The following is a 27,076-nucleotide window of genomic DNA, read 5'->3' as shown; positions in this document are numbered from 1 at the left end:
TCTCCAGGCAATAATACTGGAATGGGTTCCAATTTCTTCCTCCAGGGGATCTTCCCAACCCAGGGATTCAACCCGCATCTCCTGCATTGGCAGGCAGATTCTTTACCACTGCCATCTGAGAAGCCCAGAAGTCTACTTATTAGACACAAATCACAGTGGCTGTACAGTTCATGATTTTCCCAGCAGCTGTGTGTGTGTTTCCCAGCTTCCTCTAGCACAGACATGACCCCACTCTAGCCAGCCCTGTAGACCCAGGACCCTAGGCTGCCCCAACTGCCATAGCTTCCCCTACCATAGTGAATGGTTCTGGAGGTGGCCATGTCACTCAAGGCAGGCCAGTTTTGTCCTTTCTCTGGATTTTTCCAACACACTGCTAAACACAATGAAAAAACCTGAGGCCAGAGTGATATGCAGCCCAGTGTCCCCGTTGGCATATAGCTATAGAAATGAGACAGATGGACAGCCATATAGATCACTTGATGATATTCTGCCCTTTCCAAAGTCACACTTCTCACAAACGAAAGTCCTCATTGTTCAGTCTGATACAAACATCCACATGGACGAACAACAAGATGTCATTTCTCTCAGAGTTATGATTACAGAGGTGATGTTACAGTGGGTAATAAAGCACAGGGTGTGATTAAGTAAAGACTGGTGGGTACAGATTACTCTTGCAAGAATGCTGGTGCGGAGAGGAAGAAAGAGGTCAGGCAATAGTGGATGTGATATTGTGATATAAGAAAGGCACATTTGGTCTTCCTCCCCAGTTTCCGGCATAGAACTTCTGAACCCTTTGAGTTTCTGGGTGACAGGAAGAGTGAGAAGATTCCTTTGCTATTTTTTTTTTTTTTTTTTGACTGTGCTGGATCTTAACTTTTGGCACCTGGACTCTTTAGTTGCAGCATGTGGGCTCTTACTTGCCACGTGTGGGATCCAGTTCCCTGACCAGGTATTGAACCCTGGGCCCCCCTGCACTGGGAGCACAGTGTTAGCCACTGGTCCACCAGTTCCTGTTATTCTTAATAAGCTTTTAGAAATATATCGAGTTTATGCTGATGAGATCACTCTTGGTGGGCTTCTAGGTAGCTTCAGGTTGGGGGCTGGTTACCAAAGGAACCAACCATGCGGCTGAAGGGCAGAGACTTTCAGTCCCACCCTCTGACCTCTTAAGAAGGAGGGGCTAGAGATCGAGTTAACCAACAATGATCAATGATTTAGTCAACCATGTTTATAAAACGGAACTCCCATAAAAGCTCTTAAGAAAGGGGCTCTCAGAACTTCTGGTTGATGAAACACATCCATGTGCCAAGAGGGTGGCACACCCCAAACTCCATGGAAACAGAAGCTCCTACACTTCAGATCCTTCTGGACTTGTGCCTCATCATCTGGCTGTTGACTTGTATCCATTCTATTAGCTTCTATAATGAACCAGTACTCATAAGTAAAGTGTTTCCCTGAAATCTGTGAGCTGTTCTAGCAAATTTTTGAGCCCAAGGAGAGTGTCATGGGAACCCCTGATTTATAGCTGGTTAATCAGAAGTACAGGAGACCTGGCCTTGCAGTTGGCATCTGAAGTGTGGGCAGCCATGTGAGACTGAGCCCTTTAACTTATGGGGTCTAACTCCAGTTAGTTAATGTCAGAATTGAGTCATTGGACACCCAAGTGGTAAACTGAGAATTGGTTGTTGTTGTGGAAAAAACCCTACACATTTGGTGTCAGATGTGTCCTGATGTTGTGAAAAAAAAAAAAAAAAACAAAAAAAACAAATCTTATTAATAGCATAGCAGGCTCAAAGGAAGGTAGATTTTTCAGGCTAAAGGAGAATTTTAGCTGCCTGAGTTGTCTCTCCTCTCTTTAAGATGGGGAGAGGATAACCAAGGGAGCAAAGTCTCAGGAGAAATGCAGAGTTGTCAGAAGGGGCAGTAGCATTGGTCAGTATAGACACTTCCCCTTTGAGAGCACAGCAGAGGAAGAGAAAATGATACTAGAGAAAATCTGAGACATGGAGAGAAATTGAGGAAACTCATGCTGCGGTGGCCATGATTTTCTCACTGCAAGTGAAGATTTGGGAGATTAAATTGCTCTTCAAACAGAGATGTTTCCCTCTGGGGCCTGGGCTCTGCTCCCATGCTCTCTGGAACCACCCAAGGGCCAAGGAAAGGAGAGGGTGGTGGCCAAAACAGACCCCAGGAAGGACAAGGCCTCTGGTGTTGATGTCTACATTGTAATTGATGGGTTGGCATTGACTGTCATAACTCAACCTCCCTCCCACAGCAAGGGCCTCCATTGAGGCTGTGGGAACCTGCTGTGCACAGGGCTGTGGAGAAAAGACATGTTCTGTTAAATCAGAACCTGACAGAGCAGAGGGAACCAATGGGCTATTTACCCAGGTGATCTTTCTTTCATCTCTTAGTCAACTGCTAGAAGGACATTTCCCAAGGGGATATTTTCTGATGTCCTGGTCCCACTGGGATTGTGGAGAGTGACTGTCCTAATGTGCCATGACTCTATATTATCCTCTGGTCTCCAAGATGGCAGACTCATGTGAAGCCTTAAGGGAGTGTCACTTGCATTAAGAATATTCTAGAGCCAACTAGGTTGTTTGCCAGCTTAGCTTTCTGTTTTCATTTTGACTTCACAGCTGAGAGAGTATCAAATATAGAGGGTATGACTCTGATCAATTGGTAGGTGGATCTTGTTTTGAATCTCACTGCAACTCTGATGATTTTGCATGACCTTCACAAAGTTATTTTAACCTCTTTACTTTTCCATTCTTCACCTGTAAAAAAACATGAGTACCTACTTAATCAACTATGAATATTAAATAAGAAAACATGTATAACATTCTTAGGTATAGCCAGCATGTAGTGGGTATTCACATAGCTGGATTCAAAGATGGCAAGAGAGAGAATCCAGGGCTCCTTATTCCTTCTTGTATCACAAGATTTGGAGAATTTTGGTTTGTTTTTTTAAACTGTTATGAGACTCCAGTGTACTTTGGGCATGAATAAAAATGAAAATGTTAGTCACTCAGTTGTGTCAGATTCCTTGCAACCCCATGAACTGTAGCCTTCCAGGCTCCTCGTCCATGGAATTCTCCAGTCAGGAATACTGGAGAAGATCCCCTTCTCCAGGGGATCTTCCTGACCTAGGGACTGAACTCAGGTCTCCCTCATTGCAGGCAGATTTTTTGCTGCCTGAGGCACCAGGGAAGGCCTACTTTGAGCATTTCTTTATGTAATTAAGCAGGGAGGTCAATTTAAAGCTTCTGTCATTAGCTTTATTTTTAATTAAGTGACTTGTTGAAAGGCAGACCACTAGGTCTCTCTGGTCAGTAAGTTTTATCATATACTAAATCTAATCCATTGATATTGACCATTTAGGACATGGTAGCGAGGATTTTCTAGGCCAGATTGAAAGAATCTAGGCTATGATTGATTAGTGATGTCAGCCCAAGACATGGTTAGGATTGTGACTTAACCTCTTCCACATATGTGCTGACTCTGTATAGACCCTGAGGTCATGGATCACAGAAGCAAGTCAGAGGCCAGAAAATGTTACATAAATTGCAGAATTGCCAATGCTCATGGAGAAGTTACCTGCTGATTTGAAGAGGCTAAAGCAGTGGCTGTCATTAAAATCAAGGGCACTGAACCGTGGATGGCTATAATGAGAAAGAGACAGCATTTGCAGTCTTGTACTTGGAGAATGACAGTGCATTGTGCATGTATAAATCTGGAGCCTCTAGAATTGACAGGTTTAAGACTGTGTCTGCACAATCTCAGGGAAATGTTTACAGAGTTAAAAAAAAAATGCCAATCAACTGGTTGATGGCATCAGGACTTGCCTGATTTCCTGCTTCATGTCTGTTCCTCCCCATAGTTGGAATTATTTGAGTCCCATGTGCAGCTCAGCTGAGCCACCCCATACCCTGAACCTAATTCTTCCTGCTGTCAACAGAGATTTTAAGAACTCTAGTGGGCTTTGAGGTCACCTAGCACCATCCACCCTGGCATCTAAGCCAGCTGTGGTCTGAGTCTGGTCTTGTTGCCTTGATCCCTCAAAGGTTGGGATCCGCCTGATGTCCTTGAAGGCAGGCCTATCGTCACCTTGTTGGTCTAGATCTCTAACATGATTTTTCCCACTGGATTTTACATACACCTGTAAGGGTGTCTGTCCTCTTTCCTCTTTCTTTCATGTATCAGAGGCTTTCTAATTATACAGCCTGCATCTTATTAGTGAGGTTTTTCACTTCCACAGGGGATGTTTAGGTGACGGAAACAAGGTGAGCTTTGAAATTAGCCAGACCTAGCTTCCAATTTCAGCTCAGCGTTTTTTTAACTACGTGGCATTTAAACACATGGGTCCATTTTCTCATTTATAAAATGTTAATAACACAGCAGGGTGTTATATCCTGAAGGAAATAGACAAACACATTGGAGGACCTAGCATATAGGAGTTGCTAACACATGAACCACTGACAACAAAATAACACTAAAAATGGCTATTATTTATTGAGCACTTACCATGTGTGAGACATTGATCCAAATATTCTCCATAGCAAAATTAATACTATATTTCACATTTCATAGACAAAGAATCTGAGGTTTGGCAAGGTAAGTAACTTATCCAACCTCACCCAGAGAATCCAGGGCAGAGCCTGGGTTTAAGTCAAGAGCTGCTTATCCAACCTAAAGCCTGACCTCCTTTAATCACACTACAGGGTCAACAGTAACATAAGCATCTTCCATCCATTTGGGAGAATGTTCTTGTGTTCTCTGAAGCTGACTTTGTCCCAAGCATTTACTGTGCCCCTCTGGACATAAATGATGGCAGTTTTCCTCAACCCACTCCCCTCAGTATGCCTCATTCTGTTCCCATGGAACATTTTACGGCTGACCATGTCAAAACATATGACACCCTCAAGTCTATTAAGACAAATACATCTGAGTTTAAAAATACTGAGTTGATTTTATAAACAGTCCTGGAAGCAGTTTTCAAATCTGGGCTCCCAACTAACAAAGTATCGATACTTTCCCTTTATTAATGGGAAAATAAGCATCTCCTTGGAAAAGGAAATGGCAATGCACTCCAGTATTCTTTCCTGGAGAATCCCATGCACAGACTAGCCTGGCAGGCTACACCCCATGGGGCTGCAAGAGTTGGATATGACTTAGCCACTAAACTGCCACCATCAAACATCACCTATAAATGTGTTTTTCCTTCCATGGCCCTTCTCATCAGATATACAGGACTGAATGGGCATATTTCATGCGTGAGGATGTCATGTGAGACTAGGTGAACAGGTTGTCGATCCAGAACAGACCTCATGTATGAATCTGCTTGGCCCTGCCCTATGATGGTTCTTCCTGCTCCCTCTGTTCCTGTGGGGTATTGTTTCATTAAAGGTTAGGCAGAACAATGAGCATTTGCTGTGACTCCAGGAACTCAAACTGGGACTCTGAAAAAAAACCTAGTGGGGTAGGAGGGGGTGAGAGCTAGGAGGGAGGATCAAGAGGCAGGGGACATATGTATACTATGGTTGATTCATGATGATGTATGGCAGAAACCAACACAATATTGTAAAGCAATTACCCTTCAATTTTAAAATAAACAAATTGCCAGTCCAGGTTCGATGCAGGATACAGGATGCTTGGGGCTGGTGCACTGGGATGACCCAGAGGGATGGTATGGGGAGGGAGGTGTGAGGAGGGTTCAGGATGGGGAACACGTGTACACCTGTGGCAGATTCATGTTGATGTATGGCAAAACCAATACAATACTGTAAAGTAATTAGCCTCTAATTAAAATAAATAAATTTAAATTAAAAAAATAAAATAAATTGAAAAAAAATTGGAAAAAAATTTAAAAAGTTTAGGCTGGAGTGATGAAAGTGAAAGGGGAGAGTGAAAAAGTTGGCATAAAGCTCAACATTCAGAAAACGAAGATCATGGCATCCAGTCCCATCACTTCATGGGAAGTAGATGGAGAAACAGTGGAAACAGTGTCAGACTTTATTTTGGGGGGGCTCCAAAATCTCTGCAGATGGTGACTGCAGCCATGAAATTAAAACGCTTACTCCTTGGAAGGAAAGTTATGACCAACCTAGATAGCATATTCAAAAGCAGAGACATTACTTTGCCAACAAAGGTCCGTCTAGTCAAGGCTATGGTTTTTCCTGTGGTCATGTACAGATGTGAGAGTTGGACTGTGAAGAAGGCTGAGTGCCGAAGAATTGATGCTTTTGAGCTGTGGTGTTGGAGAAGACTCTTAAGAGTCCCTTGGACTGCAAGGAGATCCAACCAGTCCATTCTGAAGGAGATCAGCCCTGGGATTTCTTTGGAAGGAATGATGCTAAAGCTGAAACTCCAGTACTTTGGCCACCTCAGGCGAAGAGTTGACTCATTGGAAAAGACTCTGATGCTGGGAGGGATTGGGGGCAGGAGGAGAAGGGGATGACAGAGGATGAGATGGCTGGATGGCATCACTGACTCGATGGACATGAGTCTGAGTGAACTCCGGCAGTTGGTGATGGACAGGGAGGCCTGGCGTGCTGCGATTCATGGGGTCGCAGAGTCGGACATGACTGAGCGACTGAACTGAACTGAAATGAACACTGATGGACCTGGAGATTGTCATACTGAATGAAGTAAGTCAGATTAGGGGAAATATCATATGATATCCCTTATATGTGAATCACTAAAAAGTGATACAAACTAACTTATTTACAAAACAGAAACAGACTCACAGACTTAGAGAACAAACATGGTTACCAGAGTGGGAGGGTAGACGGAAGGGATAATTAGGGCATTTGGGATCACCATGTACACACTGCTATATTTAAAATGGATAACCAACAAGGACTTACTGTGTAGCACAAGAAACTGCTCAATGTTATGTGGCAGGCTGGATGGGAGGGGAAGGGAGTTTGGGGGAGAATAGATACATGTATGGCTGAGTCCCTTTGCTGTCCACCTTAAACTATCACACCATTGTTAATCAGCTATACTCCAATTCAAAATAAATTAAAAAAAAAATAGGTTAGGCTGGAGTCATGGGGAGTGAAGTCTTTTTGTAGGGTGGCTGTAATCAACCAATGAATAATGAGGAAGTTGTTAAGATTTGGCTACCAAAATACCAAATGACCATGGAGGTGATCTGTCAGTGGAGAACAGAAAAAAAAATTTATTGATCCAAATACTATCCCAAGTACTTTGTGTACATTATCTTATTTAATTATCCAATAATCCTGGGAGGGAGTCATTATTATTTCCACTTTTACAACACTGTGAAAATTAAATAACCTGTTACTAAACAGACTAAACAGTTACTAAATAACGCTACAACCCAACATATTTTATTATAAAACCTACTTTTTGATTCCAAAGTTCAAATAGTGAATAATGAATGTAAACTCTCCAAATTGGTGTCAGAATTTCTCACTGATTCAATACCTATTATACCAGATGCATAATTAGAATCTACCCAAAACTGATGTGAGTTTATAGCCAGACTCTGAAATTGAGAGATGCCGTTCAGCTATTTGCATACAAATAGACTACAATTATTATGAAGGATGGTCCATTACAGAATTCAGTTTAGCTTGCATTTTAGCGAAAACCATAAAGTCAGCTAGGAAAAAGTTAGCTTTATCAATTACACTTTTTGTAAGCCCAGTTTTGTTTTTGAAGGTTTCTGAGTTGATGTGCTCAAGGGAAAAAAATTACCCATGGGCTAAAATTGAATAATCAACACTGTGGGTAATGAGACTAAAGTTTTTGAAAGTTTTGGTCTCTTTCAAAGGAAAGTGCCAGAAATCTCAACCATCATTAGATTTTGCCTCTGATCTCAGTGTTAAATCAGTGCTTGACTGTCAACTTGTGGGACAAGCGTTATGTAGGATAATCTCCTTGGAGCATCAGAAGATTCCTGGATTCCAGACTCGCCACTCTGGCTCTTTCTCTGTCTTTGTTCTGTACTGACAAAGGTCTGTATAATCAAAGCTATGGTTGTCCCAGTATTCATGTATAGATGTGAGAGTTGGACCATAAAGAAGGCCAAAAAACTGATGCTTTTGCACTGTGGTGCTGGAGAAGACTCTTGAGAGTCGCTTGGACAGCAGGGAGATCCAACCAGTCCATCCTCAAGGAAATCAACCCTGAATGTTCATTGGAAGGACTGATGGTGAAGCCGAAGCTCCAATGCTTTGGCCACCTGGTGCAAAGAGCCGACTCATTGGAAAAGACCCTGATACTGGGAAAGATTGAAAGCAGGAGGAGAAGCAGGCAACAGGATGAGATGGTTGGATGGCTTCACTGATTCAGTGGACATGAGCCTGAGCAAACACTGGGGGATAGTGAATAGTGAAGGAGAGGGGAGCCTGGTGTGCTGTATCTATGGGGTTGCAAAGAGTCAGACAGGACTGAGCAACTAAACAACAGACAATAATAGTCATGGAGGCCATTCTGCTGGGGTTACCATAAGAGATAAAGTATGGGATTTAGAGTTAGAAAATACGGGTCTGAAAGCTATATCATTACTTGTGTCTGTGGAAATATTTATTTTACCTCTCTCTGTTTTACAGCCTCCTCTGAAAAATGAGAATTATAATGGCATATTACCTCAAAGGGGTGCTATAAGAATTAACTGAGATAAGAAGATGAAGTCCTCAGCATCGTTCATGGCATAAGGTAAATCACTCTGAATAAAAATTGTTAATAATTGTTAGAGGATTAACTTAGTGCGTGTAACCTAATAAATTCAGTAATGTATGTGGTCTAGTCAAAGAGTTGTGTGTCACATCCAAGGAAACTCAGTCCTAAACTAAAGGCACTTAAAAGCAATAGAAATCTCCTATTTGCATTTCTTGGAGAAGATCAAAGAGAATGTCATTACTAAGCCACCTTGACACTTTGTAACATCACTTTTCCTTTTTTTCTCCCATTCGCTTACACCCTGTAGTTGCCTCAATATCTCTTTCTTTATAACCTCAACTCCAAAAGAGACTCTTCCTTGATAACTAGGCTTCAAAGTTTTTTGATCTCTCATCTCCTTACCCCTCTTTCTATCATTTTATTATGTAGGTCAACTTAGCTTCTCTCTCAGTAAGCAAAAAATCCTTTCTTAGTAGAATTGAGAAGGAGTGGGAACTGAACAGGCATAGCAGGATTATTTTTAAGGGGCTGGAGGTGGAGTGGGGGTGGCTGTGAGCACTCATGGACAGAAAGGTTTACTTAAACCCACAGTTATAATCTCTGGAGCAAGGAAAGTTCTGGCTTCTAAGCTGTTTACCCTATACCTGAAGCCCTACTTTGTGAAGAATGTGATTCCACTTAACTGTGTATGCTGCTACTGCTGCTGCTAAGTCGCTTCAGTCATGTCTGACTCTGTGCGACCCCATAGACGGCAGCCCATCAGGCTCCACCGTCCCTGGGATTCTCCAGGCAAGAACACTGGAGCAGGTTGCCATTTCCTTCTCTAATGCATGAAAGTGAAAAGTGAAAGTGAAATCCATGGGATTTTCCAGGCAAGAGTACTGGAGTGGGGTGCCATTACCTTCTCCATAACTGTGTATAGAGGGAGTAATCCATAAGAAAATCCTGTGTCAGTGCATGGTCATTCCATATGAACTGGCCAAACTCAAGGATGCTATGACAGCTGCTTTTAGATATTCAAAAATGGCCAAACTAGAATCAATAGAATTGAGAGAAGGAGACTTATAGCTCAGTTGAATGAAGAATGTTCATCGAGTCAAAGCTGTTGGAAGACAGAATGAGCCTCCTGAGGAGGCAATGAGTATCCAGTGCCATAGATATTTAACATAAGGCTGATGACTTCTTGGCAGACATATTGTAAATGGTGAAAGCATCTGAGTGGGGTTGGATGAACCATAGAGGTCTCGTCCCTTGCTGAGATTCCATAATTCTCTTAGAACAGAGTTTAGTGCATACTGCCAATATTGACAGCTTATAACTCCTAATCTGTAGTTCATGGCATCTGAGAAGGGAGTTTTTGGGGTTGGGATTCTGTGGTCTGGTGCTTTCTCTGATTCTGTCTCTTCTTTCCTTGGCTTTAGTAGCGTAGTTCTTGTCCTCACCCCAGTGCCTGTGTAATTCCTATGAAATGGCTGGTGTGATTTCAGACTTCACTGGTCTCTTCCTGCCAATCTAGAGGTCAGAGGAAGTATGAGTCCAGGAGAGCAATATTATGGGACTGGCCATATAATGGCCACATGTCTGGACCTTAGGAGCTCTGGGCTCTTGTCCAGGTTCTGGTGCTAATTCTGTAAACCCCATCTCATGTCTGAGTCTCCATTTCCTTATCTTTAAATGAAGTACAACACAGCTTCTTTCTAATGTTCCCATGGTTTTTTCAACTCATGATACTCAGGGACTAAATCCCCCTCTGGTAAGAAGTGAAATGACTTGTGGAAATTGTTAATAAGCTGAAGCAGCATTTGGAATCTTAGTATTATGCTGTTCAACTAATATTCATTATGGGTTTCCCTGGTGGCTCAGTGGTGAAGAATCTGCCTGATAGTACAGGAGACACAGGTTCGATCCCTGGGTTGGTAAGATTGCTAGAGAAGGACATGGCAACCCACTTCAGTATTCCTGCCTGGGAAATTCCATGGCCAGAGGAGCCTGGCGGGCTATAGTCCATGGGATTCCAAAAGTGTCAGACACAACTTAGCAACTAAACAACAATATTCATTCTGCACCTACTATATGCCACATACTCTTTTAAGGCATAGAAGATGTAGCAGCTGATAGGGCAGATAAGGTGCCTGCCCTCACAGAGATTACATTCTGGGGTCTACAGAACCTCTTGACAGGTCAACAAATAGACAAGCTCATCTCATATTGTGAAAAAGATAAAATAGGATGTTAAGTTTGAAACTGATCCTGGAAGTCTAGAACAGCCTGTCTGAGGAAGTCCATTTGAGCTGATTTTCTATCTAGGATAGGGACCAACTCTAAGAGGACACAGGAGAGAGTGAAAACTAAGGGCGAAAGCTTTGGGTTTGTTTAAGGAGCAGAAGGAAACCTGCTGTGTCTAGAACATGATGGTAAGGAGGGATCAAGATGCTCGAAAAAGTAGGCAACACGCAGATCATCATCAGAAGAGTTCATACTTAATTTCATGTGTACGGGCTAGTGCATTTCTTGAAGGACACCACAGGGAATCCCATTGCTAACTACCTCAGCACTTGTAACTTCCCAAGATGGTGGTAAATTCAGATAAAGGGCTAGAAGTGGCATGATAGTGGCCTGGGCCAGGTGGCAGCAGGAGAAGTAGAGAGAAGAGGATGCGTTCTGGAAACATCATGGTGGAGCCAGTGTGACTTACACTGGAGTAGGCATGAGGTACGGGGAGTACAGAAGGCAAACTCAAAATCTAGAACTACTTTTTGCTTTTTCTCTCTGAGCATTTGAGAATGGATGTATCATGGGAGAGGAATAGGGGTTATTAAAACTAATGGAAAAAATAACAATGGCTATTATTTATTAGGCATTTATTACATGAGATCTGTGTCTGCCTTATGTCTCCAGCTCTATAAATTTGTTGAAAGTCATTGTATGTCAGGCATGATTTTAAGAACCTTGCCTACATTATTTTATTTCTTAGTCAGTATTGGTTTACACAGTGACTCAAGAAGATGAAGTAACATAGCAAATAAGCTACAAAACTAGGATTTAAACCCAAGTCAGTCTAATTCTGGAATCTGGTTTCTTAATATCTATACATTTATTTCCTAGCATATCAGAGCATATAAAGGGACCTGCTAGGTAGTTCTGGGGAGCTGAGTGGCCTCCCAAGAGGCATCCCCAGGTAATATCAGCAGAGAGGCACACCTACAAGAAATGACTTCAATAAAAATTGAAGAAACATGGAAGTCGATTTGAGGATCGGAACGAAACAAAGCTTCCATGCTATATATCCTCCTAACATGACCATAGCAAGACTCTAATGCTGTTTCCAAAATCTGGTTTGGAATTCCCCAGTGTTACAAGTACACAGTGAAGCCTGAACTATCTGTAAGATAAATAATGACAAGTCTAGTCCATGGATACTTACTGGATTTTTTTATCTGACAGAAAAAACTTTTTCCATATAAAAAGGTGGCTGAACATGTTAGTATCATCTAATGATATCAAACAAGGAGAATATATTTTTGTTACGTGTCATAGTTACCAAGAGCTAGGCACATGGGGTAATGTGTTCTGATTTTCTGTAATTGTGTGGCCAGTCATATTCTCAGAGATCAAAAGAGCCTTTAAGAGAGAAACTTGTAGGCTGATTTCAGGGAACAGGAATCAATGTGAAGTTACATGTTTAGCACATTAACTCAATGCTAGGAAGATGTACTCTTTTCCTTTCTTTAAGATGTATGGAATAATGACAATAATTAATGAAGATGTGAGAATTAAGCCAAGTTCTGTAGGGATAGGTTGGATATATTGCCAGTTTCTCATTGTTTAACCATCGTTCCTTGACTGCCCTTCAAGGACTAATGAAAATTGGTGAATCTACCTCTCTTACATCTTTGCCAACTCCTCCTTCTTCTGATCTGCCTTTATTTCTGGAATGTTTTTCTGCTCTGCTCAACTAATAAATTGCAGTGCTGTATGATTTCATGTTAATGCTTGGCTGTGAGCTCTTTGAGGGTTGTTCATATCTTATTTATCTTCATCCACCTTAAACTTATGTACTCCATTACATAACTGGAAACCCAGATACAGGACAGAAACCTGAGTTAATGTGGTAGTACTGCCCTGGTTCCCTATAGTTCTTTTGACCCTTGGTTTTCCTGTCATTAAGCTGGTGGCAAGATGTGGGTGGCAGTTATGAACTTCACATCCATATATGGCCATAATCAAAACAAAAGTTATTCCTGATGGCTCAGCGGATAAGAATCACCAGCAACGCAGGAGTCGCAGGAGACACAGTTTCAATCCCTGGGTCAGGAAGATCCCCTGCAGGGGGGCATGCAGCCCAGCCTACTCCAATATTCTTGCCTGGAGAATCCCATGAACAGAGGAACCTGGTGAGCTACAGTCCAGAGGGTCACGAAGAGTAGGACACGACTGAAACAGCTTAGCACACAGACAAGCCTTCCTGTGATGGTTTCTTCAGACCAAGGAAGAACTTTCCCAGAAGCCTCCAAACAACCTTCTTAGTCTCAGTGGCCAATGGGGAATAAATCGCAGTCAAGATGAGTGAGTTTACCATGATTGTTTTAGATGAATTAACTCCCGTAACCATATGGCTATTATCCTATGCAGGACTGTAAGGAAGAAAGATCACGATGTTCTCCACCCAGGTCCAAAGCCTACTATAGAACTTTAGGCTTAGATAATGCTCAATGAGTGTGTTTTGTTGTTTTTTTTTTTGAGTAAATAAGTGAATTACAATGACCCACTGCCTAATAAGCCCTTTTCAGAACTTCCGTATTTATAATCAACACCATTTACTTGGCTGGGCACTTAATTATATATTTTGTATTGTTCTTTGATAGTGTCATATGTGTTAGTCTTGTCTTAAGAATTGGTATTAACTGTCTAAAGGCAGGATCCATAGCAAATAAATGTTAGTTGATTGAATGAATCTTGCTTTATTGGTATGCTGTCAAGTGTGAGACCACGAGTGGACATGTAAGACATGTAATGGTTTATTTGTGAGCTTTACTCTGCAGTGAGGAGCAAGACACATGTTTCTCTGATAGGAAACCAGGTAAAAAGGAGAAAAGTTCCTGTTATATTTAACTAAAGCTGTATGGAACTCAATTTAAATTTAAGCTGAAGCTTAAATTTATTTAAGAAATTTAATCACTGGGATAAGAATGTCATATGTTATGTGTGTGTTAGTCGCTCAATTATGTCTGACTTTTCGTGACTGCATGGACTATAACATACTAGGCTCCTCTGTCCATGGAATTCTCCAGGCAAGAATACTGGAGTGGGTTGCCATTCCCTTCTCCACAGGATCTTCTCAACCCAGGGATCAAACCTGGGTCTCCTGCATTGCAGGCAAATTCTTTACCATCTGAGCCACCAGGGAAGCCCTAAGACATGCCTCACTCTGCATTAGGCACAGAGTGTCTGTTTAAGAGCAGTGTATGCCCTCTTCACTGTCTGCTCGAGTGAGCCTGGCCTGGCTCATCAGATGTAAAGAACCTGGGAGTGGAACAGCATTGAGAGGATGAACTGCCCCAGGTTGACTAAAGTATCCACATGGCCATAGAGGTGGCAGAAAAAGTGCCTCACAGCTGTTGACACTTATTGAGCAGTGCTACAGTGTCGGACATTGCTTTTTTGTTTTGCATATAAACCATTTTGTCTTCTCAACAATTCCGGGAGGCAGGTGTCATTATGAGCACCATTTTTCAGTTAAGAACATTAAGGTATAGAGAATTAGAATGGCCTGCCCGGGGTCATACTGTTAGTAAATGGTAGTGTGAGGATTTGAATTCAGGAAGGCTGTCTTCAAAATCTATGCTGTTTCCCACTGCTAAAGACGGTCTTGAGTTCAAAGCTAAATGCACAGAGCAAGGAGAGGTGAAAAACCAGGTTTAAAAGGTTAAAACAAGGGGACTTCCCTGGTGGTCCAGTGGTTAAGAATCTGCCTTGCAATGCAGGGGACTCAGGTTCGATCCCTGGTCAGGGAGCTGAGGTGCAACTAAGCCCAAGCACCACTACTACTGATCCTACATCAAAGATGCCAACACAGCCAAGTAAATAAATAAATATTTTTTAAAAAGAAAATTAAAACCAGGAAAATTATCAATAGCTCAGGAAGAAAGAATGAGATGAGTAACAGCAAATTGTTCAGGACTCAGTACAAAAAAAATAATGCAAAACATTGAACGAAGGTGGTCTTTTACTTGAAGCCAAGCATAAGATATGTTGAAAGAAGGTGTCTTGATAGCGTAAATTTATTATATAGAGCTTGATGGCCTTTGCTGTCTTACAAATTTTGGTCTAGCTAAGAAGATATGGACATCATATATATGAAATGGGGCTTCCCTGATAGCTCAGACAGTAAAGAATCTGCCTGCAGTGCAGGAGACCTGGTTTCAATCCCTGGGTCAGGAAGATCCCCTGGAGAAGAGTATGGCAACCCACTCTGGCATTCTTGCCTAGAGAATTCCATGGACAGAGGAGCCTGGCAGGCTACAGTCCGTGGGTTCTCAAAGAGTTGAATACAACCGAGTGACTAAAACTTTCACTTTCATATATAAAATATTAATAAATTATGTAGGAAAGTAGATATACTCAAGGGGAGAAGGCAATGGCAACCCACTCCAGTACCCACTTTCCAGCCTGGAAAATCCCATGGATGGAGGCGCCTGGTGGACCGCAGTCTATGGGGTCGCTAAGAGTTGGGCACGACTGAGCGACTTCACTTTCATTTTTCACTTTCATGCATTGGAGGAGGAAATGGCAACCCACTCCAGTGTTCTTGCCTGGAGAATCCCAGGGACGGGGGAGCCTGGTGGGCTGCCATCTATGGGGTCGCACAGAGTCGGACACGACTGAAGCGACTTAGCAGCAGCAGCAGCAGATACTCAAGGGCAACTGAATGGCATATGGACTATAAAGAGATTGTACGAGAGGTCTTTTTCTATGTTGTCATCATTCTGTATTTTATATGGATTGGATTCACAGGCAAAAACTGAGCACTGTCTTCCCTAGAGTTAGATGTTTCAAGTGCCAGGGACTATTTCCCTGCAGTCTATGGAAAGAATCTGCCTGTAATGCAGGAGACCCCAGTTTGATTCTTGGATCCAGAAGATCCCCTGGAGAAGGGATAGGCTACCCACTCCAGTATTCTTGGGCTTCCCTTGTGGCTCAGCTGGTAAAGACTCTGCCCATAATGTGGGAGACCTGGGTTCGATCCCTGAGTTGGGAAGATCCCCTGGAAAAGGGAAAGGCTACCTACTCCAGTATTCTGGCCTGGAGAATTCCATGGGCTGTATAGTCCGTGGGGTTGCAAAGAGTCAGACACCACTGAGTGACTTTCACTTTCACTTATGGAAATATCTTTATAAGCGGCACTTAGAGAAGGCAGGAACACAGCAGCTCTGGCTTGCCTGGCTGAAGCATGCCCAATGGTGCTGTATCATGGAAACCTTCTCTGCCTGTTTGCAGTGTTGTCTGACCCTGCTTGTTGAATGTCGTTCATGTGGACCCTCTGTGAGAAGGCTTATTTCCTTTACTGTATTTGGCTGAGACAGCAGTACCATGGGTGGCTTCAGCATTAAGTTTGGAGCAGAGGAAGTATTGCAATGCATGCCAATAATTGAATTTTATTTTTAAATGCTACTTTTCACAGAATTGAATATCTTGACCCTTCCTGGTTACAGCCGACCCATCACACATGGGAATTGGTGGAAGGTGGGTGATTTGAGCATCCTTTAGTGGCAAGTACATTTTCTTTATAGGACTAATCTCAAGAGATAACACTTCCTTTTGGGGACCCTTATCTCTCAAATTCTTTTTTATGGCTTCCTCTATCCCCCATTCTCATTTCTAGCACTGTTTTAGCATCATGACAAGCTTTGTGACTGAGGTAGTTTGCTTTGCTTTGTGAAAGAGCAGATGTATTTTGTGATTTCACACTTAAGTGTCCTGTCCTCTGTGTGGCCACTGGGATGAAACAGTTCAAATGTAAATCTGGGAAGTGGGGTTGATGGAGAAAATCAAGACCACCAAAAGCTTAACCCTGTGGACTTCGGAAAGGCTTTCACTTAACTTCCCCTTCAAATGGTTCTAGATGATACAGGATGAGAGCATCCTTGGAAGATGTGATGAGGCAAATGATGAGGCATGTAAGACACTCAAGATGTCTGCAGGTACAAAGCCTCGAAGCATCAGTGGCCCCATTACCCTCCTATCCACTGGTTCTCAGGCTTTATTTCTTAGTTGCAACAATGCCTGGATTTTTAGGAGATGAGTATGGAGTCAGCATTCTTGCCTGGGAAATTCCATGGCCATAGGAGCCTGGTGGGTTATAGTCCATGGGGTTGCAAAGAGTTGACACAACTTAGTGACTAACAACAACAAGAAATACTCATGACTTAGAGGACAGCGGGTAGAAATTCCAGGTCTCAAGAGTGCAGGGGCAAAGCTGACCCACTGAGCGTGAGAGAAGGCATATCTGTTTTCTCAGCTGTAGCAGGGGAATCCTGATGTAGCTCCGTGAAGGCTACAGGCAGGATCAATGTGCTACTGCGGTTGCAGCGTTAGGGAAGTGTGTCATCATGTTTTGGCTTGTGGGTGGTCTACCTTCCCCTTTCTCAGCTTTGGCTCCTAGACCTGGAGACCTCTCTCTCCAACAAGACTGTGGACTGCCAAGCTGCCTGCTGGGAAGGACTTTGGAAGCCTTACAAAGCATGGTCTCTGTCAGATACCCGCCAGGGCAAGTTTTGCTCAGGATTGCTATCAAGTAGGCTGTATCTTCCTTTGAAATGTGCCTTAAGAACTGATGTACTTGATTTTTTTTCATTCTATTTATCTATTTGTGGCTGTATTGGGTCTTTGCTGCGGTGCATGGGCTTTCTCTAGTTGCGGGGGTTGGGGGCTACTCTCTAGTTGCGGTGCTTCTCCTTGTCGCAGTGGCTTGCATGTCCTAGAGGCCGTTGCATCTTCAGGGAGGTGCAACTTCTTGTTGCAGTGGCTTCAACTGCAGAGTATGGGTTCTAGGATACGAGGGCTTTAGGAATTGTGGCACGTGGGCTCAGTAGTTGTGGCTCCCGGGCTCTAGAGTGTGGGTTCAGTAGTTGAGTCACATGGGCTTAGTTGCCCCTCAGTATGTGAGATCTTCTCAGACCAGGGATCAAATTAGTGTCTCCGGCATTGCAAGGCAGATTCTTAACCACCTTACCACCAGGGAAACTCGATATATTTGCTTTTTGACTTTGCTTAACATTGGGTATTAACTCAATGTTCAGTCTTGTTGGCTGTTAGTCAGTGCTCTTTGGAGAGAGGGCCTCATGGTAAGGATTTAAACATCTGTCCTTTAAACATCTGTCCTTACTCAGGTGCTTGAAATGTGAGGGGTGTGAGGAGCAGGGAGAGGCACATTTGTCTCTTTCTTTGAAGGTTTAAATGTTTCAGAACTTTCAAGTGATTTCAAGGATACTTTAAATCCATGTAAATAAGATTTCAGAGAAGGTAGAGCCTAAGAGAACAATACACTCTGGGTCCAAAATTCATAATTATCAACTAAAGACAAAAGGATGCATATAGCTTTGATGATTATTTATGAATGTGTGCACTTATTTATTGGTATCCACCCTCCAGCAAGGAAGACATGAGAAAGGAAGGTGAACCTGTGAAGATCCCAGAATTCATTGACAGAAAGGTCCTGTTCTCTCTTCCCAAGACTGGACCCACAGAAGACACCAGGTGTGAGGGATGAATCACACGTTGAGTCAAGGTTGAGGTGGATGGGACCGGACGTGTAGAAAAGCTAGAAACTATAGAGCAAATGTGCCGTGGATCAAAAGCAGGTAGCAGTCCCAGGATAAATGTAACTTCAGAGCCGTCTGGCCTCTAGGAATGTTCACAGCCTCTCTCCTACTCCAAGTTCCAAATTTTACCCTCAAGGAGAAATATTGGTAAAGGATTAAGGTCAAGGCCATTTATTGTGCCTCAGTGCTAGAGGTTGGAACATCTTTCCTAACAAAGAGGATGATCCCTGGATCCCCTGTGGCAGGAGTTTCTCTGGAGTCCTCTGGCATCTCCTGGAATCTTCTTTCCTCTCTTTCTTTCTCAAGACATATGCAGAAGGAAGGCCTGAATTACAGGTTCAGGAATTGCCCTGCTCTAGGAATGTCCTGGAGTTGACGACTAGATCAGTTGACAAGGACAAATGCTAACTCTCTGGCTTGGCTTGGCCTTGATGTGATTTTCCATGGATCTGCTTTCCCTCTTCATGGCTATGGGCCCAGGAGAAGAAGAGGAGGAGATTGCCTTTATCCTAGACAGGCTTTCACATTGTCCAGCTTTGCTCTGGGAACTGCAGATGGAGATTGATGTTGGAGTGAAATTCTCATGGACTAAAATGTCTGTGTTACACTTTTCTTCTCTGTACTTCTTGAGTTCCTTGTAGAGGGCATTTGTAGGAGGGCAGGATTCAAGGATTTAGGATTCTGTATCTTGGCCAAATACAATTTTCTCAATGTCTTCCTGTCATGTCATGATTTATGGCCCACAGAAACTGAAGAGGCAGAACAAAGAGTTTGGACACAAGGCAGGATGCCAGCAACTAGGAGAACCATAGAAATTAAGAAAAATTGGTCATTCATTCTCAGTCATTCAAAAAATATATATGTTGGTGCTATACAAAATGGAATTGCAGATTTACCTAAAATGCGATCCCTTTTGTTGAAGCGTTCACTATTTAGCAGGGCAAGTGTACTTACAAATGAATATTTATCATCAGTGGGAGAAGTGCCATATTGAAGAGGAGTATTGTAGTAAGTTACAACCACTGGGCAGAACTCCAAACTCTCCCTCCTAAAACCCTGCCCCGTTCTCCACTCCTTCCTGTCTTTCTATCTTTGTAGTTATAATTTTTAATATCTGTAAATATATAATGCATCTCCATGAACGTAAAAATTCAGCTGCTCAAAGCTTTCTCAAAGCAATGTGGGGGTGGTAGATGGTAAAGACCAGCCCAACCCTGGACTCCATTTTCCTTTAGTCTCTTCTGGGACTCCTTTTTTTCTTTCAGAGGCACTGGTTATACACACAACCAAATGATAGGTGTGGTTCTAAGGGGAAAAGGAGAAAGGACACAATAAGGGACTTTAATGCCAACACGGGCACATTCTTGACATGTCATGTGACGTAGGCTGGCTCACCAAGAGTGAGTACTGGCATATGGGGACCAGGCCTCCACCAGTAAGAACATTGCCTTCTCCTGGCCTCATCACCTGTGAACATCAGGGAGGATGCCTGTGACAGAATAGAGGGCTGGGCGTTTCCTCACTGGGTCTCCAGCTCTCCAATGGAGGGGAAGTGGGTGGGTTGTGATTGGAGTTAAACCAGGGATGAGAATCCTGTAAAATATGATGTGTTGAAGAGAATAGGTTCCTTTTCCTTTCCCTTCTAGAAGAGAGACGTTGTCTGTGGCTTGGCATCTACATCTCAAAAATAATAAAAGTATACTTGGGAGGTTGGGAAGATAATGTCTAAAGACTGTGGAAAGATTAATAGAATCCCTTTATCCCTGCTGGCAGCAACAACAATAAAGAAACAACCCACCAAAAAACAAGGCCCAGTCTACCAGTGTAAAGTTTCATTGAGCCATAGATAACTCTTGCTTCTAGAGAGCCACTGTACAACGTTGTATCTATAGTCAACAGTAATGTTTGTATAGTTAAACTTGTGTTTAGAGGGTAGCTCATGTTAAATGCTCTTACCATAATAAAATAAAATTTAAAATAAATAAATGAGACTTCCTTGGCGGTCCAGTGGTTAAGAATCTGTGCTTCTATTGCAGGGGGCATGGGCTCGATCCCTGGTCCAGGAGCTAAGCTCCCACATGCTGCTTGGGATGGATAAAAAATAAATAGATAAAAACAAATTTTTAAAAATGCATAAAGACAAAGGGAAATGCAAGGCATAGGCTGTGAAGTTGGGTCAACAATGCCTTCCTGGTATGAAGGAAGCATATCCTGGATGGTAGAGGTTTTAGCAGTAGAGGACTGGTTGGAAGCCTAATTCTACCACTTACTGGCTGGAACATCTTAGGCAAGTGACTCAACTTCTCCAAGACTGTTTCCTCATATGTTGAGTACTGTTATTTCTATTCTCAAAGAGCTGTTACATGGACAAAATGATATTCTATATGTGTGCGCATGCATGCTCAGTCGCTTCAGTCATGTCCAACTTTTTGTGACCCTATTGGCTGTAGCCTGCCAGGCTCCTCTGTCCATGGGATTCTCTAGGCAAGAATACTGGAGTGGGTTGCCATTCCCTCCTCCAGGGGATCTTTCTGACCCAGGGATTGAACCTGAATCTCCTGCATTGCAAGTAGGAGACTCAGATTTACTGCTGAGCCACCTAAGAAGCCCAATATGCTAAATACCTATATATATATATATATATATATATATATATATATATATATGTATACACACACACACACACACACACACACAGCTCTGGCACAGTCCCTGGCATTTAGAAAGAGCTGAATAAATGATGCTTTTGCTGTTGTGATTAAAAGGTAGCCTTGTTGGGGATAGCACTGCCTGAGCCAGCCTTCTCAGACTCTCAGTGGAGAGGAAGAGGCAGGCTATCTTCCTCTTGATGGTTCAGAAAAGTGGATTTTGGACTGGAAAAGCAGAGTTCACATCTTTGCTGGGTTCTAGGTTCAAATTCCTGTTTTGGTTCTCTAAAGCTGCATAACAAACTACCCCAAAACAATGATTTAAAATGACATTTATTGATTTATTCATTATTCTGCAATGGACAGGATTTAGCAGGATCAGCTCATCTCTGCTTTGTGTCACATTGGCTGCCATGGCTCATCTGGAGAGGTTCAAGTGGGGCTAGAGGATTTTCTTCCAAGGTGGTTCACTAGTGAGTTGATGTTGGCTGTTGGTGGGAGCTTGACTGGGACTCTTGGTGAGGACCTCCATTCTCCTCATGTGGTTAATTTGGTCTTCTCATAGCATGGTGACTGGGTTTTGAGAAGGTGTATCCCCAAAGCACACATTCCAAGGGGACAAACCTCTCCTTTCACCAATCTTGCTAATATCCCATTGGCTAAAGCCAGTTGCATGACCAAGGCTAGGAAGTTGAAGAGGTGGAAGAAGGAGGGAATGACACCAGTCATGGATGACATCATTCATGGTTCATTGGTGGCCACCAAAGTAAGGTTCACTAAAAGCAAAAACAGTGAGATGTAAGAATTTACAACCAAAATTATGAATTCAGAGCAGATTCTCTATCCACTAGCTTCTATTCTTCATTGTAACTGATTCTTATGAATTATTCTTTGGATTGATGCACTCACAATCTTCAAATACCCCTGGAAGATGCCAAGCAGGCTTTGCTAATGTGCTACTTCCCTCACCCTTCATTTTCCAAAATATAAATATTTTAGATGAATGTACAAGGAGTCCAGGGCTGGGTGGATCGATGAGTTAGGTCTAATATGTGCAGTTTCGTGAGTCTGAATTGAACCATCTAAAAACATCCTCAGATCTGCTCAACTCCCCCCTGTTCACCCTGGATGAACAAGTTTTTTTTAAAAAAATTTTTTATTGACAAGGAATGAATTCTCTAAAACCAGCAGAAGAACCATTGTATTTTACCAATAGGTGTGCATTACCTGAATAAATGAATAAAAGACTTTATTTGCAAGAGGGAAAAAATCCATTTAGTGATTGAAACAACTTTCTCTTTTATAGCTAGTAGTATTAATTAGCCTCCCCTTCCTCTCCCCTTTTAAAAAGAGCATGTTTTAATTGTTACCTTTTTTCATATCCTTTTTTTTTTATGTCTGCAGTTTCCAAATTGATACTTGGCCTACTAGTAAGATCTTAAAAATAGGTTTGCATTACTTTTGAGAAAGACAGTTTTCAATTAATTAAAAATAATTTCATTTCAAAACTTAGAAACCTACTGTGAATTCCGAACCTAATACTTATGTTCTTCAATTGCATGAAGGAGGAATGCAGAAATAAATTTGGTTGAATGTGTAATTGGCATGCTCGTAGTAAGATTACTGTTTCACCCTCTTATGCTTCCCAGGGAATGTACAGAAGTCTCAACTTCCACCAAAAGCTTTTGAATTCTTTGGCATCAAGTGGTTTAGGAGTGAAAATGTGCAGAAAGCAAGTGGGGTACCCACTGGTGGGCTGAAGGAAGAGAAAGATGAAGCAGCCTTCCCTTGGGGTTCTCCCCAGATTTCTTTGTATAGAGGAAGTACTGCTTGCAAATGTTCCATGTTTCTGATTTCTCCTAGAGCTAGAGACCTGAAAACAGCTGTAACATTCCCACACAATCAAAACTGTGTTGCTTTCACCTTTTTTCCTCCAACTGAACCTCCTTCTTTGTCATAGATCTGCCTCAATACACATTACTCTAAAGAATGGTATTATTGATTAAGCCCTTATATTACTGGAAGGGGGACCCATTCTAGGGCTTGAGAACAGACTCTTGTCCAACACACTGAAATTAATTGTTCAAGGAGACACACATGGTGACACAGCAAGAGATTTTATTGGGAAGGTGGAGAGCACCAGGGCAAGGGAAGCCAGGAGAACGGCGCTGCCATGTGGCTCTCAGTCTTGGGTTTTATAGCCACATGGTTAGCTTTCCAAGTTGTCTCTGGCCAATCATCTCGCTTGTGCCCATATTTGGTCCCATTCAAGGCTCTTCCTGGTGGCACACACATCTCTTTGTCAGATGATTTCTAGCACAAGAATTTCTGAGAAGTTGGTGTGTGTATGCTAAGTCGCTTCAGTCATGTCTGACTCTTTGTGACCCCATGGACTGTAGCCTGCCAGGCTCCTCTGTCCATGGGATTCTCCCAGCAAGAATTACTGGAGAGGGTTACCATTTCCTTCTCCAGGGGATCTTACTGACCCAGGGATCTAACCCGTGTCTCTTACAGCTTCTGCATTGGCAGACAAGTTCTTTACCACTGCGCCACCTGGGAAGCCCTAGGACAATATTATGGGTTGATGTCTCCTCCCTTCTTTTGACCCCTCCCAGATTCTCCTGGCTGGTGGTAGTTTATCGTTCTGCATCCTCTTGTTGTGAGACAATGCATGCAAGTGGCGATTATCCTGCCTGGCCAGGGCGTGTGGTCTCAGTCAGTGGTTCCCTAACACTTATGGGAATTTGGACTGGATAATGCTACTTACATGTATTATCTCTCAACTCTGAGAAGTAGATGTCATTATTTTTCTCTTACAGATGTGGAAATCAAGACATAGAAAGGTTAAGTGATTGGTCTAAAGTCACACAGCTTGCTTCTGAGCTTAATTCTAAAGTCCTTTTTTTCAACCATTACTTTATTGCCTTTCATGTTAGTAAGGAGAAAGTTACCAAAACACCCAAGGTTCCTTTTCCCTGTGTAGGTAACTTCTCCTAGGAGAGACATGCTTTGCAGGCAGGATAGTACTTTTGAGAGCATAATTTGGGATCAGCAGATGCCAGATGTGTCTTTGGTTGTCTGTGTGACCGTGGGCAACTATTTCATTTCTCTGAGCTTCAGTGGTCTTGTGTACAAAGAACCAGAGAGGCGCACACTGTACTGGTTAAGGCTGTGACCTACTTGAAAAATGAAATGAAGTAATCGTGCATGCTACTACATGGATGAACCTTGAAAATATGATACCAAGTGAAAGGAGCCAGTCAAAAAAGACTGTCTATTATATAATGCCCAGAAGGGGAAAATCTATAGAGACAAAAAGTAGATTAGTGGTTGCCTAGAGCTGGGAAGAAAGGGGGAAATTGGGAGGTGACAGCTAAATGATATAGGACTTCTTTCTGGAATAGAGAAGATGTTCTAACATTTGTTATGGTTGTGTATCTCTATGAATATCCCATTAGCCACTGATGCACACTTTAAATGGTGAATTGTGTGGTATGTGAATTGTTGTTTGTTGTTCAGTTTCTGAGTCGTGTCTGACTCTTTGCGACCCCATGGACTGCGGCATGCCAGGCTTCACTGTCCTTCACTGTCTCCCAGAGTTTGTTCAAGTGCATGTCCATTGAGTCGGTGATGCTATCTAACTATCTCATCCTCTGTCACCCCCTTCACCTTTTGCCTTCAATCTTTCCCAGCATCGGGTCTTTTCCAATGAGTTGGCTCCTGGCATCAGGTGACCAATGTATTGGAGCTTCAGCATCAGTCCTTCCAATGAATATTCAGTGTTGATCTCCTTTAGGATTGACTGGTTAGATATCCTTGCTGTCCAAGGGACTCTCAAGAATGCTCTCAGCACCACAATTCAAAAGCATCAATTCTTTGGTGCTCAGCCTTCTTTATAGTCCAGTTCTCACATCTATACATGACTATTGGAAAAACCCTATTAATGGGGCCTCTAAGCCTCAGCATCTTCACTTGTAAGATTGGGATCAGAGTACCCACTCCATGGACTTGTTGAGAGGATTGAATATGCTAAAGTACCTAAAAGCATGGAACAGTGTCTAGCACCCATAAACTCTTTTGTTTTTAATTGGGGTATTTTAAAAATTGGGGGTTAGCTGCTTTTGCTACAATACTGGAAAAGATCAGTTTTCATTGTAATCCCAAAGAAAGGCAATGCCAAAGAATGTTCAAAGTACCGCACAATTGCACTCATTTCATACACTAGCAAAGTAATGCTCAAAATTCTACAAGCTGGGCTTCAATAGTACATGAATGGAGAGCTTCCAGATATTCAAGCTGGATTTAGAAAAGGCAGAGGAACTAGAGATCACATTGCCAACATCTGTTGGATCATCAAAAAAGCAAGAGAATTCCAGAAAAACATCTACTTCTGCTTCATTGACTACACTAAAGCCTTTGACTGTGTGGATCACAACAAACTGCCCAAATTTTTTAAAGGGATGGGAATACCAGACCACCTTACCTGCCTCCTGAGAAATCTGTATGCAGGTCAAGAAGCAACAATTAGAACCAGACATGGAACAGCGGACTGGTTCCAAATTGGGAAAGGAGTACGTCAACGCTGTATATTATCACCTGGCTTATTTAACTTATATGCAGAGTTCATCATGCGAAATGCCAGGCTGGATGAAGCACAAGCTGGAATCAAGATGCCTGGGAGAAATATCAATAACCTCAGATATGCAGATGACACCACCCTTATGGCAGAAAGCAAAGAGGAACTGAAGAGCTTCTTGATGAAAGTGAAAGAGGGGAGTGAAAATGCTGGCTTAAAACTCAACATTCAAAAAACAAAGATCATGGCATCTGGTTCCATCACTTCATGGCAAATAGATGGGGAAACAGTGGAAACAGTGAAAGACTATTTTCTTGGGCTCCAAAATGACTGCAACCATGAATTTAAAAGACGCTTGCTCCTGGAAGAAAAGCTATGACCAACCTAGACAGAATATTAAAAAGCAGCGACATTACTTTGCTGACAAAGGTCCATCTAGACAAACTATGGTTTTTCCAGTAGTCATGTATGTGCTCAGTCACTTCAGTTGTATCTGACTCTTTGTGACCCTGTGGCCTGTAGCCCACTGGGCTCCTCTGTCCATGGGATTCTCCAGGCAAGGATACTGGAGTGGGTTGCCATTTCCTTCTCCAATGGATGTGAGAGTTGGGCCATAAAGAGGCTGAACAGTGAAGGATTGTGCCCGTGGGCCCGCCTAGTCCCAGGCTGGACGGGGGAGTCCTCTCACTGCCCATGAAGCTCTCTCAGGAAAGAGATGCTGGGACTTACCTGGTGGTCTAGTGGTTAAGACTCCATGCTTCCAATGTAGGAGATGTGGGTTCAATCCCTGGCTGGAGAACTAAAATTCCACATGCCACATGATGTGACCAAAAAATAAGACTATTTAAAAAAAATAAAAAAGAAAAAGATGCTAAAACCCTCCTCCCAGCTTCTCAATATTTGAATTCCTCAGCGCTGACTTGCACGTACTTGCAATCTGTTCCTTTTTCTGGCGTAGCTTCAGGAAAACTTTGAAGCCAACATTTTGCCCAAGAATGATAATCGACTTCATTCAGGCTACAAGTAACACTTACCCCTTCTGTTTCCTTCAGATGAACTCTGCTCTGTTTTCTTCTTAAACGGTTAGCATTGTTTCTCAGATCCTGTCAAGAGCAGACGGTGATAAAAACCCTAACTTAATGAAAACATAAACATTTTGGCATCTCAGCCTTGTAATATGTGGAAGTCAAAATGATGTAAGGGGAATTATTTTTTAATTCCTCAACATGAAGGTCATTCAGAACCTACATAGATGATTCAAAGCCAAAGAAAGTTTAAGGAGGAGGACAAAGACAAGGACCCAGCTTCTTCACTGTGTTCATGAAACTTTTGGGAGATTTGAACATCCTTAGCTACTTGAGAGCAGACTGGAAGCC

The 27,076-nt window shown here is 42.5% G+C and overlaps 2 long non-coding RNA genes across 6 annotated transcripts in view; one reads left to right on the top strand and one right to left on the bottom strand.

The window, feature by feature from the left end:
* LOC123329464 overlaps positions 1–27,076 on the top strand; it is a 164,162-nt gene that overhangs the window by 10,821 nt on the left and 126,265 nt on the right. For 4 of the 5 annotated variants that reach the window (XR_006544919.2, XR_006544920.2, XR_006544916.2 and 1 more), the window contains exon 2: positions 8,586–8,691. This is a non-coding gene — a long non-coding RNA (uncharacterized LOC123329464). Of the gene's footprint in view, positions 1–8,585; positions 8,692–18,306; positions 20,450–27,076 lie in introns of those variants that run through there. The other variant, XR_006544918.2, reaches the window with a different exon arrangement.
* LOC123329465 lies at positions 21,440–26,909 on the bottom strand. The gene is made up of 2 exons (XR_006544921.2): positions 26,735–26,909; positions 21,440–21,900 (listed from the first exon to the last, which is right to left on the bottom strand). It is a non-coding gene; the product is annotated as an uncharacterized LOC123329465 (long non-coding RNA).

The sequence above is a fragment of the Bubalus bubalis genome, chromosome 15 (assembly GCF_019923935.1).
Source record: "Bubalus bubalis isolate 160015118507 breed Murrah chromosome 15, NDDB_SH_1, whole genome shotgun sequence".
In the NCBI taxonomy this organism is placed as follows: Eukaryota; Metazoa; Chordata; class Mammalia; order Artiodactyla; family Bovidae; genus Bubalus; species Bubalus bubalis.
Note: the sequence above shows the minus strand (reverse complement) of the source record. Positions and strands in the feature narration are given on the sequence as shown.